The sequence below is a fragment of the Scylla paramamosain genome, chromosome 14 (genome assembly GCF_035594125.1).
Source record: "Scylla paramamosain isolate STU-SP2022 chromosome 14, ASM3559412v1, whole genome shotgun sequence".
Classification (NCBI taxonomy): Eukaryota; Metazoa; Arthropoda; class Malacostraca; order Decapoda; family Portunidae; genus Scylla; species Scylla paramamosain.
The window spans coordinates 26,228,268-26,241,742 of NC_087164.1; the positions used below are offsets into that span (position 1 = coordinate 26,228,268).

General features: G+C 42.7%; 1 protein-coding gene across 46 annotated transcripts in view; it reads right to left on the minus strand.

Moving 5' to 3' along the window:
- The window catches only part of LOC135107088 (microtubule-associated protein 4-like), a 493,319-nt gene that overhangs the window by 206,099 nt on the left and 273,745 nt on the right, over window positions 1-13,475 (minus strand). For 21 of the 46 annotated variants that reach the window (XR_010271603.1, XR_010271596.1, XR_010271590.1 and 18 more), the window contains one exon: window positions 7,422-7,485. The gene's annotated coding sequence lies outside the window, so the exon portion shown is untranslated. The other 25 variants (XM_064016729.1, XM_064016748.1, XM_064016749.1 and 22 more) reach the window with 13 other exon arrangements.

The window sequence follows — 13,475 nt, forward strand, 5'->3', positions numbered from 1 at the left end:
ACACTCGGTTCAGTCAAAGCGGGCTTTCAGGTATTCCAGGGAGGCCCTTTCCTGTCTGCTGGGGGCGATCAGATCAAAAAAAAAAAAAGCCTCCTCGCTTCAATGCTGGATTCTTGAAAGGAATCTGAGGTCCACATGTGTTTGTGATTGTTTCCAGCCCCCAGCACGTGTCATCTCACGTTAACACTCCTGCTCCCTCAACTCACTGAACGTTGCTGCCTCACTTCTGTCTACCTGATTTTACCACTGTGCTATGCTGTACCCCATCACCTCGGCAACCACAGATCTGCCCTCCTCTCTGTCTTGCGTAGCTCGTATCAGTTGTGCTGGCGTCATTCTTCCGTATGTCAGCTTCAATAAATCTTCCTCGTTATCTCCTCCCTTCTATCAGATGTTCTGTACCCTCTCTTCCCATAACGTGGCCGAAGAACCTGAACTGTCTTCAGCGCGCTTTTCCTCTGTTTTTTCTCTACTCTTCCTGTGCCCTCCATAATTATTTTCCTGTGACCCTTCGACTGTCATCCTCTATTATTACCAGCAACCACCTTGTCTCTCCCTCCACTATCTCTTTTTTTCCTTTGTTCCTGAGTCGTGGCTACTCGGTACCTCCCCCAGTACCAGAGAGAGCCCTTCACACTCCGTCCCTGAGGGAGCACACGTCCCCTCGTACAAGACTTCCGGTAGGGAGTCAAACTTACTGCCGATAGATGAAGTTTCCATGGTTTTGCATTGCTTTTAACACAAGCTGGTTTCCGACGCGCGCAGTTCCTTATTCAAGACACCTATGTTTGGCATCCTTTAGAAACTGAGAGGTTAATTTCCTTATGTGAAGTATTTTCCATCATTGGTGTTATATGCGTGTTCAGCATGCTCACATTGATACCTCAAATAATTATAACCTGAGAAAGCCTTTGACAGAAACCTTCACTAATGAAAACATTTTGCATGCGACTGGCGCTGCGTAACACTGCCCGAGCGAGAGACTGTTCTGATGTCCACCTGAGCGAGAGTATTACTGCTCCACCCGCCGCCTGTTGTCTTCGCAACCCTTCATGGCAAGTGATAAAAGCTGTTTTCCGTTTAGTTACACACAGTTATCCCGCCCTGGTGGTTACTTATACGACTCTTCAAATGAGTACGCCTAATATAAACCTTCGAAAAGCTACGCATGTGTGTATTCGTTTCTCTACCTCTGTCTATCTGTCTGTCTGTCTATAAATCGGTCTCTCATCCGGCAATATACAATACAATGCACAGGAAATAATGACTCACTACGGCTAAAACTGTAGTATGAAATATGCCTCACGCGAGTGGGGCACCAGGATGAAATATGCCTCACGCGAGTGGGGCACCAGGAGGAAGGTGACGCGAGGGGCTGGGTGTGGCGCAGGAAAGGGTGCACTGAGTAGTGACTGGGGCGGCTTGCCTTCTTCCCTCTCCTATCCACTGGTTTATGGCAGGCAGGACAGGGAGGGGAGTGCGTGCAATTTCTGTGTTGTAGTAATCGCTGTGTAAAACGAGAGAGAGAGAGAGAGAGAGAGAGAGAGAGAGAGAGAGAGAGAGAGAGAGAGAGAGAGAGAGAGAGAGAGAGAGAGAGGGGGGATGTCAATTATTCAGGGGACACATTTTTCCCTTGTCAAAAGCGCGGGCCAATGTTAGTAATGAACGGACCAAAAATGCCTCTGTCAAGCAGGGTCATGGTTCAGCCAGTGATCACAGAGGGAGGTGAGGATAACCCGTTACTATTCTGTTCACAAACCTTTCAAGGAGCGAAGCTGAAACATGTCTTGTGAATGACGTACACATTATTTCCTACTGAAGATGTACAACAATAATAATTACTCACTCCGACACTCCACGACGAAACAGAGGCGGTTTTGACAGTCCATTAAGATTCTGGAGACGATGTGATATGATTATTTGATAAGAAAGACACACAATACATGAAAGAGTTGTTATACTCCAAGCTAATGTCCAGACAGAGAGAGGGGGAATATGAGAACACAGGAACAATAGACTGTGTAGAAATGATAATGTGTAAGGAGAATAACAAGAATGATAATAATAATAGCGCGCTACAAGTGTCACCCAGCGAGCTGCCGGAAGGAGGGGGCGGGGACAGGGAGCTCGCAAATTTGAATTACAATCCAAGGAAGGAACAAAAGATGAACAACACGAAACTCGTTGCATGTCGTGACACTGGAGTACATTACGTGGCATTTTTAAAGCTAAAATGTAATATGAACGAAAAGAAACATGCTGTAACCTTTAAGTAGATGATTACAATTCAAAGTGTGTCTTAGTCCTTCACTTCTGCCACGCAATGCCACTGCAATGGCGAAGAGTAGAGACTCAATAAAACAAACAGAAATCAGCCACACACACTCTTGGAAATTATTTAAGGTTTTACTTATCTATTTGCCGGTCAACAAACAGGAAGCAGAATTCTATTAGTCTACGGATCACTTAGCAATCTTACCACCTCTTGTCTTAAAACAGTGCTGGAGTTAAACACATTTCGTCAAACATTTTCTCCGTAAAGGTAAGCAAACTAAGCCCATCATAAAGTTACATTAATGAAACACAAAAAGAAAATACAGATTAACACAGGATGAGGCGCGTCCCGACGAACTGCACGATACACGACCACCACATGAAATAAGTAATTTTTATTTTTGACACGTCAGGGAGGCCAGCCAGGGATACAAAAAATGAAAGGGAAACATAACACGAACACAATGCCACTTCCTGAAAAAAAAAAAAACAAAAGGAAGCGATATAGTTCAACAACTCAGCTTCTGCCTGACTGCCGGGAATACTAATACACGAATACGAGACTTTAAACAGACAATCGATAGAGAGAAGATGGAAGAAAAGTTTTAAGTATAAAGAGACTAGCACACCGCCTTTGTTTAGCAGTGGACATGAAATGACGGTGGTGGTGATGGTGGTGGGGGTGAGAAATAGAAGCAAGAGAGATGACACCGATGATGATGGTTGCAGCACGACAGTGAACATGGGGCTTCAGACAGTTTTCTCACCAACAAACGGCCACACAACCAAACTGCCGGTAACACAGCAAGACGCTTTATCAAAATGGAATTCCAACCGCTCACATCGAATATTGAGTTTGAAGAACCCAAGAACTTCCTTCCCCAAAAAATGAAAGATATTTTTTACATCTTCTTTACTTCATTCAGCACGGAGAGTATAGCAATTTCCCTCTCTCATTTTTCCCCTGTTCTATTATGCTCATAGTCTTGCAAACCCAATGGCGTGGTACGTTTTTTTGGCGCACGAAAGCAATTCCTGAGTTAAAGAAACAGTCTTGGAATTCTGAGCCTTCCCCGTCATGGTCAGTGATAGACATTCGCTCAGGGACCTTCGCTCAATGCAATTCCCCGGCGGCTGTCTGCTCTGTATCCTCCAGTGCATTTTTATGACTGTCTGCAGGGAAAATAAGAAGAAACCTTGGTGGCATAAAAAGACACCGATACTATCATTCTAAAGCTTGCCAAAGGGAGGTTTCAAATAACTGTCTTCCCGTAAGCTATTCACGGGTCGAGTTTCAAGCGAATAATATTTTTCTCTGTCAATCCGCGATAAAGACATGGAGTTTGATCTTAGTAGCTTTTCTTTTTTTTTTTCTTTTATGTTTATGCTGCGCAGATGTTAGGTGAGTAATTTTTCATTGTGTGTGTGTGTGTGTGTGTGTGTGTGTGTGTGTGTTTCCTGTAGAAGATGAAGGCAACAGGATTCATCCATCAAGCAATATCCAACATACTGCCTGTCACTTTAACCCATTACACACACACACACACACACTTTCTCCTTGCACGAGCATACAAGAAAAAAAAAAAAAAGATATATTCAGCCATAACGACACAAACGGTTCATAAACATGCACACGCACAACAAGTCCTTGACACTTCCTCGCCTCAAACTACCACAAATCATCATTGTGTGTCCCAAATGACCAGTGATCACACGCTTCGGAAGGGGAAGGCGTAGAATCACGCCTAACTTAATCAATGAATGGCACACACACACACATAACACATAGGGACAGAATGAGAGGGCATTTGTCGGATGACTTAAGTAGTAGCTAGTTTACCTGTCGTGCTATGGTGATCACCGTCAATTGGCATTCTAAATCAACGTCTAATCCAACCAATGAGTCGCACACACATGGCACATAGGGAGCAGGCACATAGAGAGTTAATAAAAGTTAATTTTTCACAGGAGCTGAGTGGAAATTTGCATGTCCTGCTTCTAAGATTTGTGTGATGTAGAGATAAACATTTTTCCAACATAACAAGATCAGATTTTTCTATAGTTAACAAAATAAAGATTAAATGAAAGTTATTAATTTTACAGTGTGTTTTGAACTTGCAGAAACATCAAGAAAATTTTACAGAAGAAAATTTTACAGACAGAGACGTTTATCAGCTTTCCGAAAACTCGTATAAAATTCTGAAACTGCACTATAAGCAACTCTAACTTAAATAAAGGAAAGTCCTAAGGCTACATCATAACAAGCCTAAGTAAAACCAATGCTTAATACTAACACACAAAACAATCTCATTAACACTGAAGTACAGACTCTTGAATTTAATGAATTTTTTACAATGCGGGTTAGAACATACAACTAAATAAAGACCATAAAAAAAAGATGAAATAGGAACAGAGGTGAAAGCATCAGTCAAATAGAAACATGTCCTGAGAATTTTGCATCCAACATGAGTATTGCAGTGTCTATGCATAAGAGTGTGTAATTAATCATGACCCAGAAATAAATGTGAAAATTATGTGAAAAGCCGGAAAAATATGAATGTCTAATACTAACGATTCAAAATGAAGTGTGCGCGACAAGAAAAGATGAAACATAGATAAGAAAATGATCCAATACCAGTTTAGAGAAAAAAAAATAATAAAGGTGGAGTAAAAATAGATGTATGAATGAGCGAAGTGACGCGATGATGCACGTGACTGACTGACGTGACTGACTGATGACTTGACTGACTGACTGACTAAATGAGTGACTGACGACCAAGAGGATGACTAACTGACTGACTGACAAGTTGCTATTATATTGAGTATTTGAATAATATTTGAATAATAGTATTTGAGATTGAAAGATTGGGCGAGTGACTATCTGACTGACTAAAGACAAAGTGACTGACTGACTGCCTTACTAGCTGATTGACTGACAGACTGATTGATTGAGGATTCTACGAGATGTGTATCAAGAATTATAAGAAACTAACTTCGATAAACTAATAGGATCACAGCCAATTATTCTTACAAAAGGTAAATTCGAGGGTTTTCTGTAAGCAGCTGACTTTCTAAAGTTACTCAGTCTTTACAGATCAAGGCAAGAATAACCCAGAGTAATGATGGTCCAGACTCTCCTTTAGTTCATCATACGGAGCTTTTCACAATCCCACCTATCTTGTACATGGCGTGTTCCGTCAGAAGAGTAAAACCTGTTGCCCTTGAAGTAAATTATCCGAGAGCACAGCAAAAGTATTTTCACTCCTTCCAACTAGAGTGATTTGTCAGAAGATGTAAAGGTAATGATTTGAAGGCACAGCAAAGATATATTTTAAAACTTTGTGTGAGCAAGAGAGTTTACCGTGTGTGTGTGTGTGTGTGTGTGTGTGTGTGTGTGTGTGTGTGTGTGTGTGTGTGTGTGTGTGTGTGTGTGTGGGCGGGAAGGGGGGGAAGGCAGTGGATGACAAGAGATATACCTTGTAAATATGTTAGCGTGTCTGGGGATGACGGTGGGGAGTAGTGGTGGTCAAGTATAAAAAGGGTGATACAATTATAACATCGCGTGGATGGAAGTTGTGCTGTTGGCTGTGGTGGGTGATGGTGATGATAGCGATAGTGGTGGTGGTGGTGGGAATAGTGGGGCGTTTGACAGTGTTACAGCAGCAGCGGTGATTATTTATCTATACACCAGGACGGGATTGAGAGGGTTAGCAAAGGTAAGACTTCATGGATTACTTTCATTTCAATATAAAAACGGAATTGCTTCCTAAATCCTTTTGCCTTGTTCAGTTTTGAAGTCGCAATTACAATAAGGTGAATCAAGGTACACATGTAGACCTGGCAGCTTCTTACCAACCCTTATACTCGTCAGAAAAGTTTATTACATATCACCAAGTCCAGAAGAGTACCCCGGTGGCCTTGGTTACCACCACGAAGGAATAGCGGTGAACACCCAGACACGGTGAGCACCCAGACACATACAAGTACGTAGCTTGCCACTCCTGTCTTTCCACAGCAACGACCTCAGATTTCCTTCATCTACACGTGTTTCATCTTTTTGTTCAAGTTTCGCTTAAGAAACTAATAGAAAAAATAATAAACGAAAATTATAAAAAATATATATAATGTCATAAACTCAGGAGAAAAAATAAAATATAACTAGTCATAAAGACACGGTATTCACACAAGAAACTAATAGAAAAAATAATAAACGAAAATAATGATAAAAAAAAATATATAATGTCAAACTCGGGAGAAAAAATAGGATATAACTAGTCATAAAGACACGGTATTCACACAATCATTAAAATAAATGAAACCATTATTTCCACACACCCATGATCGTTTCCATGCGTTGTGCTACCTTTAAACTATACCGCATTCTTTCTGTAACCATATTACCAATGTTGTCAATAACAGAAAAGCGATCACCACATTCCACAAGACGTCAGGAGTAACCATCACTGAACTAACTACATTAACACCAGGAGTAACCATCATTGAACTATATTAACACCATACTCATAGTACATTATTAACACGAGTTTCTTGCAACAATACTGCCTCACATCGTTTGGTGCGGGAATTCCTCCTGCACGCTATACATTTGTGTGTTTTCAACAGCCGACGAGAGTGGTTAATGAGAGACACGAGTGAGTCCTTGTGTGGAGTGGCGAGCTGGCAGTGCGTGGGAGTGCTGCCATCTAGCAAATGTGGGGGCGAAGGAGACTTAACGCTTACGCCTTAGTGGTTGCGGAACGAAACCTGAGAGAGAGAGAGAGAGAGAGAGAAATTGATGATGGGACGCTCTCTCTCTCTCTCTCTCTCTCTCTCTCTCTCTCTCTCTCTCTCTCTCTCTCTCTCTCTCTCTCTCTCTCTCTCTTTGGTTTCATAAGCGGCTCCAAAGCTTTTCCCTCAACCACACAATTTCCTCATTTTAGAATACTAGGTCAAGATGGGTCCTGCCGCGGTGTAATTCGGTGTTGGGCAGCGTCGCGCGGCGCCACACCACGGAGTGTGTGACATTCAATTGTGTGCTTTCGCCGCCCAATGTAACACCAGCCTTAATGTGTGTGTGTGTGTGTGTGTGTGTGTGTGTGTGTGTGTGTGTGAAGGGATGAAGGCAAGATTTAAGATACTTGACTCACCTAAGCTGCTGCTGATCCCTTGTTGTTTGGCGTCCTGGCGGTAGACTGGCGCACCGTATGTTGTCTGTAATACAAAAAATTATTAATACCAAGGAGTAACTCTTAAATGTGATACTAAATTCTTCAAATAATACCAAGATACTAACTCTTAATTGACTAACAATTACTTCACACCATAATGTTTTTTTTTTTTTTTAACCATGTCCCCGCGAGAGGATTACCGCCCCTAACCATGTAATAACCTTGCATCCATATCAACATTTTCTCCCAGTATTACATTACTGAAGCTCACGTCACATCAATCATTTATGTCACGACGCGGGCATTCTATCTTCTACTGTCCTTCCTCACTTCCTATGTGGATCTCTCTTATGATCTCTTGTATCTTCACCTCACTTCACTAAGTACTTGTTATTCACTGTATTTGCTACGTTGCTTGAATTTCAGGCCATTTGTATCACATACTGCGCATTAAATACAAATACCGAACTACACTTTTATCATTAACAGCGATAAGACTTACTTGTGAAATTCGTTGCTCTGAAATGCACAAATGTATTACCTGGATTACCAACACGTACATATTTTACATCCACGTACAACACTTACCCAGCTAAGAAATGTTATTGAGATCCTACTCTGACCGCTACACCCTCCCACCACCACTGCCCTAGCTTAAATGGCGGCCGGCGTCACTGCCCGCTGTGTTTGAAACCCTTGCCACTCCTGTCTTAGGTTATATTTCTACAGTAAGTCAATGGCAAGTGATATATACGCCTTAATACACTTCCTTAACTTACTTGAATTATTATTACTATTACTGCATTACTCGAGAACGTTACCACATGTCATAGTTGTTTTGGAATAGCGTGCATGTAAACATATTCACGCTTTCGGACGCAGGTACAGGCTGGCGGCGGCTACCTCCTCCAACCCCACTACCTGTTTTGCCTCCTCGTTAGCCCGTTAACCACTGCTAACCATTTGCTCATCAACAATTCCGCTACTTTTATCAGGAACCAGTAAATAAATGAAGGAATGAATGAAGAGAAAAAAATGAAAGAAAATTGAGTAGTCTAGCGGTTTCATCGTGTTTTCTACTTCGCTCTCTCGCTTCAGTGCTGTGTTCAAAACCCGCCAAAAATGCTAAACAGGGCATGAAGTTTAAGAATCAGGTCGATCCCGCATGATACTGCATTGTTTATTTGTGTGTGTGTGTGTGTGTGTGTGTGTGTGTGTGTGTGTGTGTGTGATGAAAGTCCACTTAGTCCACCCACAGTATGAATATATCTATCAACCGGCAAGTTTTTAAAGAGATTATCAGTATTTGTGATTCTCAGTGATTCTCCTTCCTAGCAGTGTGTCCAAATGTACATCACACACTATAGAATACTTTTGCCCGCACCCTTATTAGATTCAAAAGACTCGTTCAAATGACAAGCAGTTTTAAGAGCGTTTTTACGGTTGTAGTGACAGATTAACAAGATTATACATTATTAACAGGAGAAACACTATTTCGAACCCGGGTAATCATCTGTGGCCTTCGAAAATAATCGTGATGAGAAAGCAAAGCGTTTCCTAAAATGGGCCTCAGACCTTCATGTTCCATATGACCACTGTGCTCATTAAAACCACACCAAATACAGGAAATGTTTACAAGCTGCATCCACATTTACTGGCGAGATACTGCACCTCATCTTGCCTGAAGAATCTGAAAAATAGTTAACTAAATAGCAGTGCTTCTCTAAACTTTACGTATTAGTTTTGTGCTGCTGGTTCTCGCTTCGCTCTAGCGGCAGGACTATCAGTCATGAATTAGGTTAAACGATGCTCAGCAATCCACCATCCTATTTTTCCTTCACGAGATAATGACTTTAAAACTTCCCCCAAGTAATGCAACGCTATCCCGCGCATAAAAGAAAGCACGCAAACTTCCCGAAAATAAACAATATATTTCACACAGAGCCTGTGCGAGTGGGCAAGGCATCACTGTTAAATTCACCGCTGCATCAAGCTCTAATATTATTCTATGTAAAACTATTACCAAAGTTACCGTTATAAAATACGTACATCTACAAAGCAGGCAAACGTAGTAGACTTCCCTTCACCTGTAAAGAAGAATTAATTTAAAACATGGAGAGAAAACCGCTGGAAAAACACACATCCACCAAACAAACAAACCAAAACAGACTTTCCCACGTAATAACATACCATTTGTAAAGAAGAATTCATTTAGAACGACATGAAGACATGGCCGCGGGGAAATTGATAGAGACGGAAGGTTAGACGGAGGAAAAGAGCAGGGAAGTGAGAAAAATGGCCAATGAAAGCAGAAGCAACAGCTGTCCGTCACAGGGGAAGTGGTAGGTTCGAAGGACGGAGCTGGGTGGCTGCAAAACACGGAGGCGAAACAGAATATTGGCTGGGGAGGGCAGGAGCGGCGGCGGCTGAGGCTGGGCGTGGAAAGCGAACGCCAAATTGGAAGCGGCAGGAGAGAAAATTACAAAAGTTTACCCTCTTGACTTCAGAATTCAGTTATTTGATATCAGTAATAAATGCAGATATGGTTTGTATGGAGAGAAGAGAGAGAGTGAGAGAGAGAGAGAGAGAGAGAGAGAGAGAGATGAGAGAGAGAGAGAGAGAGAGAGAGACGAGGAGAGAGAGAGAGAGAGAGAGAAAATGTTTGGGTGATAGGTCTGAAGAAGAGTCACAAGCATCTCCACTAAAGAAACTAAGCAAACACAAAACACAAAAGCCTCGTATACAAAACTAGTGGGATTGTCAGCTGGGATTACCTTCCCCCCATCAAACCATCCATGCCAGCGAAGCCCAGCAGTGAATGTCACGCCCTACAGTCAGCGGAAATATCACAGTGCAAGGGAATGTTGGTTTCAGTTTGTGGTGCGTTTTGTTTTTTTTCGTAAATGATGTGACATTAGTCGTGACCGCGTGAGGGCTTGCCGCTTGTAATCAGGGATGTGTTTTTAGGTCTGTATATTGAGTGTACAAATAGATTAACATCTACTTCCTGTAAGCAACATACTTAGACGCACTGGATGGGTGATTACTCTTAGGTCGTAGTTAAACGTCACATCGACGTCACGAAAGGACGAGTGGCCAGGGTATCTATCATGACGACACCTACCTAGTCTCGCTAGCAGTCTGTAAATTTTAGCTAAGTTTACCTTATATTAATCCTTATAATTGCCTCCATTATATACATATGATACCAAAATATATTTTTGCCAATTAGGTCGAGGTCTCAAACATCCAATGCCAAAACAGCATCCTTGTCCGACGCTTTGATAAGATTTTACTTGCGAAAAACGCTAGAGCACGGCACCTGAAATCTTTAGCAAATCTCACTTCAAACCGTAGCTTAAAACTTAGCGTAACTAGACTCGTGTTAACTACAAGGCTTGTATGCATTTCAGATCCTCCTCGTGGCTGGAACATGGACGAGTACGCATTAGCTAACCAGTGTACTGTGGTACGGCTGGCCACACTTGTCACCGAAAGGGCGGGATGAATTGTTTTGCTGCTCCTGTCACACGTTAATTAATATTTTTGTCGCTTTTGTGGCATTACTCGCTCATTCCTGAATGACTGGCAGTTCATGTCACTGCGCACTTGACAATGCAAGGGAGGATTATGGCACTTTACTGATAATTTATTGCTGGTTTTTACAACTAAATGATGAATAAATGCCTTCCTCTCGATGAACGAGACTGAGGCACCTGTCAGAGCCCCCTCACTTGTGGTTGTCACTCATGTTGGTTGTGCGTGAAAAGTTGTTATACAGCAGCAAGTAACGTTTGATGTGCACACGTCTCTAATACTCGAAAAAATGAAAGAATATAATGACCAAATATCATAATGCTACTCATTTCTTTACACAATCTTAAACCTCCTTAAGCCTGTCTTGAAACCTCCCTATTGAAGGAGCTGAAGTCGCAGGCAGGAGAGTATTCACAGTGTAAGAAAAATGACTGCCACTTGCACTTCCACTACCATACTGCACTTCCACTCCCTCCCTCCCTTTCACCAGAAGGGGAGTAACCAGACAGGTTTGAGAAATAAATGATGTGGCTTTACTTCACATTTTTCATCCATACTTTTCCTCACAGAGTTTCGTTCCATCACGCACCGAGCTGATACCAGGCTGATGACAGCAAGGCCTGACGGAACACTCGAGTCCAGGCGACCACTCTGTGTTGGAATGCCTGTAAATTATTCCTTCTCTTATCGTTGCCTCTTTCTTGAGATGTACGAGTATTGGTGATGGTGGTGGTCGTACTGGGGGTGTTGTTAGTAGTAGTAGTACTAGTGGTGGTGGTAGTAGTAGTTGTAGTGATAGTAATAGTAGTACTAGTGGTGGTAGTAGTATACAGCAACAACAACAATCCCTTCTCTCTCTCTCTCTCTCTCTCTCTCTCTCTCTCTCTCTCTCTCTCTCTCTCTCTCTCTCTCTCTCTCTCTCTCTCTCTCTCTCTCTCTCTCTCTCTCTCTCTCTCTCTCTCTCTCTCTCTCTCTCTCTCTCTCTCTCTCTCTCTCTCTCTCTCTCTCTCTCTCTCTCTCTCTCTCTCTCTCTCTCTCTCTCTCTCTCTCTCTCTCTCTCTCTCTCTCTCTCTCTCTCTCTCTCTCTCTCTCTCTCTCTCTCTCTCTCTCTCTCTCTCTCTCTCTCTCTCTCTCTCTCTCTCTCTCTCTCTCTCTCTCTCTCTCTCTCTCTCTCTCTCTCTCTCTCTCTCTCTCTCTCTCTCTCTCTCTCTCTCTCTCTCTCTCTCTCTCTCTCTCTCTCTCTCTCTCTCTCTCTCTCTCCAAGCCTTGAAGTTGGTGGTGGTAAATTCTTTCAATTGATGGGGGACGCTTATGAGAGATAAAAGAGAGCGGTTTCGGTAAGACAAAGGCTTCTTGCTTGGCAACCCAGGCGGCGGGTGAATAGCGTCGCCTAACGATATATCAACAAGCCGGGGCTGGGGAGAACCTTCCCTGAGGGTCGTCATGATTACAGCGGCGGTGTGCTCGCCGCCACCAGCGCCACGCCTCGGTTCACGCATCGAAAGGTGGCTGGGGACTCAAGGTGCAGCGCTTTCCTCCATACAACCTTCCTAATTCTGAGTAAATATCACTCCACATTATGAGTTACACAAGAATCTCAGCCAAGGACAGCTTGTGAATGTTCCCAGGTAAAAGGAGAGGGAAAAAGAGTGAAACTGACTTAAATAACGTCCAAAAAACAAGATCTCTAATTATTAAGTAATGAAATATTCAATACCCCTCAGAAATCACTAGTTTAGGCTGTGAAACTGACTCAAAATGCATTAGAAAAAGCATATGTGGCAGAGAATAATAAAATATGTATTACTACTCACAAATGACTACCTATGGGTGACAGAAAGCCTTAACAAAAACGGTCTCCTGCTGCGGACTGGGATCAATGTAGCTCGACCGTAAATTTGCTTCGCCAAACACACCCACACTTGAATCTCGCGTGTCGCTCTGAGAAATCCGGAACTTTACGTGGTCGGCAGTTTCGTTGCCAAAATGGTGCAGCGAGCAGTAAATCGGTACATTAAGGGCCACACATTGCGTCTAAGTGAGGTGATAACTCAAGAGGTGTGATCAAACAAGGCCCACGGAGCAGGAAAGCTGAGGTGCACTCTAGCAGGTTCGCTTCAGAGTTACGGTGGTTGGAAGATGAAGCGTTTTTAGTTTGATTTATTTTGCTTGTTCACTTTATTCATCTCTGTTTCTCCTTCATAAATCTGATATACCGCTCTGCTGATCATATACAAGTTAGTTTATTCATATATACTCTGTCTCTGTCTGTCTGTCTCTTTCTCTCTCCCCTCCCTTCCTCGTTTCCTCCCTCCCTCCCTCCCTCCCTCCCTCCCTAAGACAAGAAGGGCATTGGGAATAAGACAGCGAGGAGCAGGCAGACGGAACGCTATCTGACGACACAGGCAGCAAGAGAAACAGACATGTGGGAGAAAAAAAGATTGAAAACTTTGCATGGAGATCTTGACAGGCTGGTGCAGTGCTGTGACGTGAGAA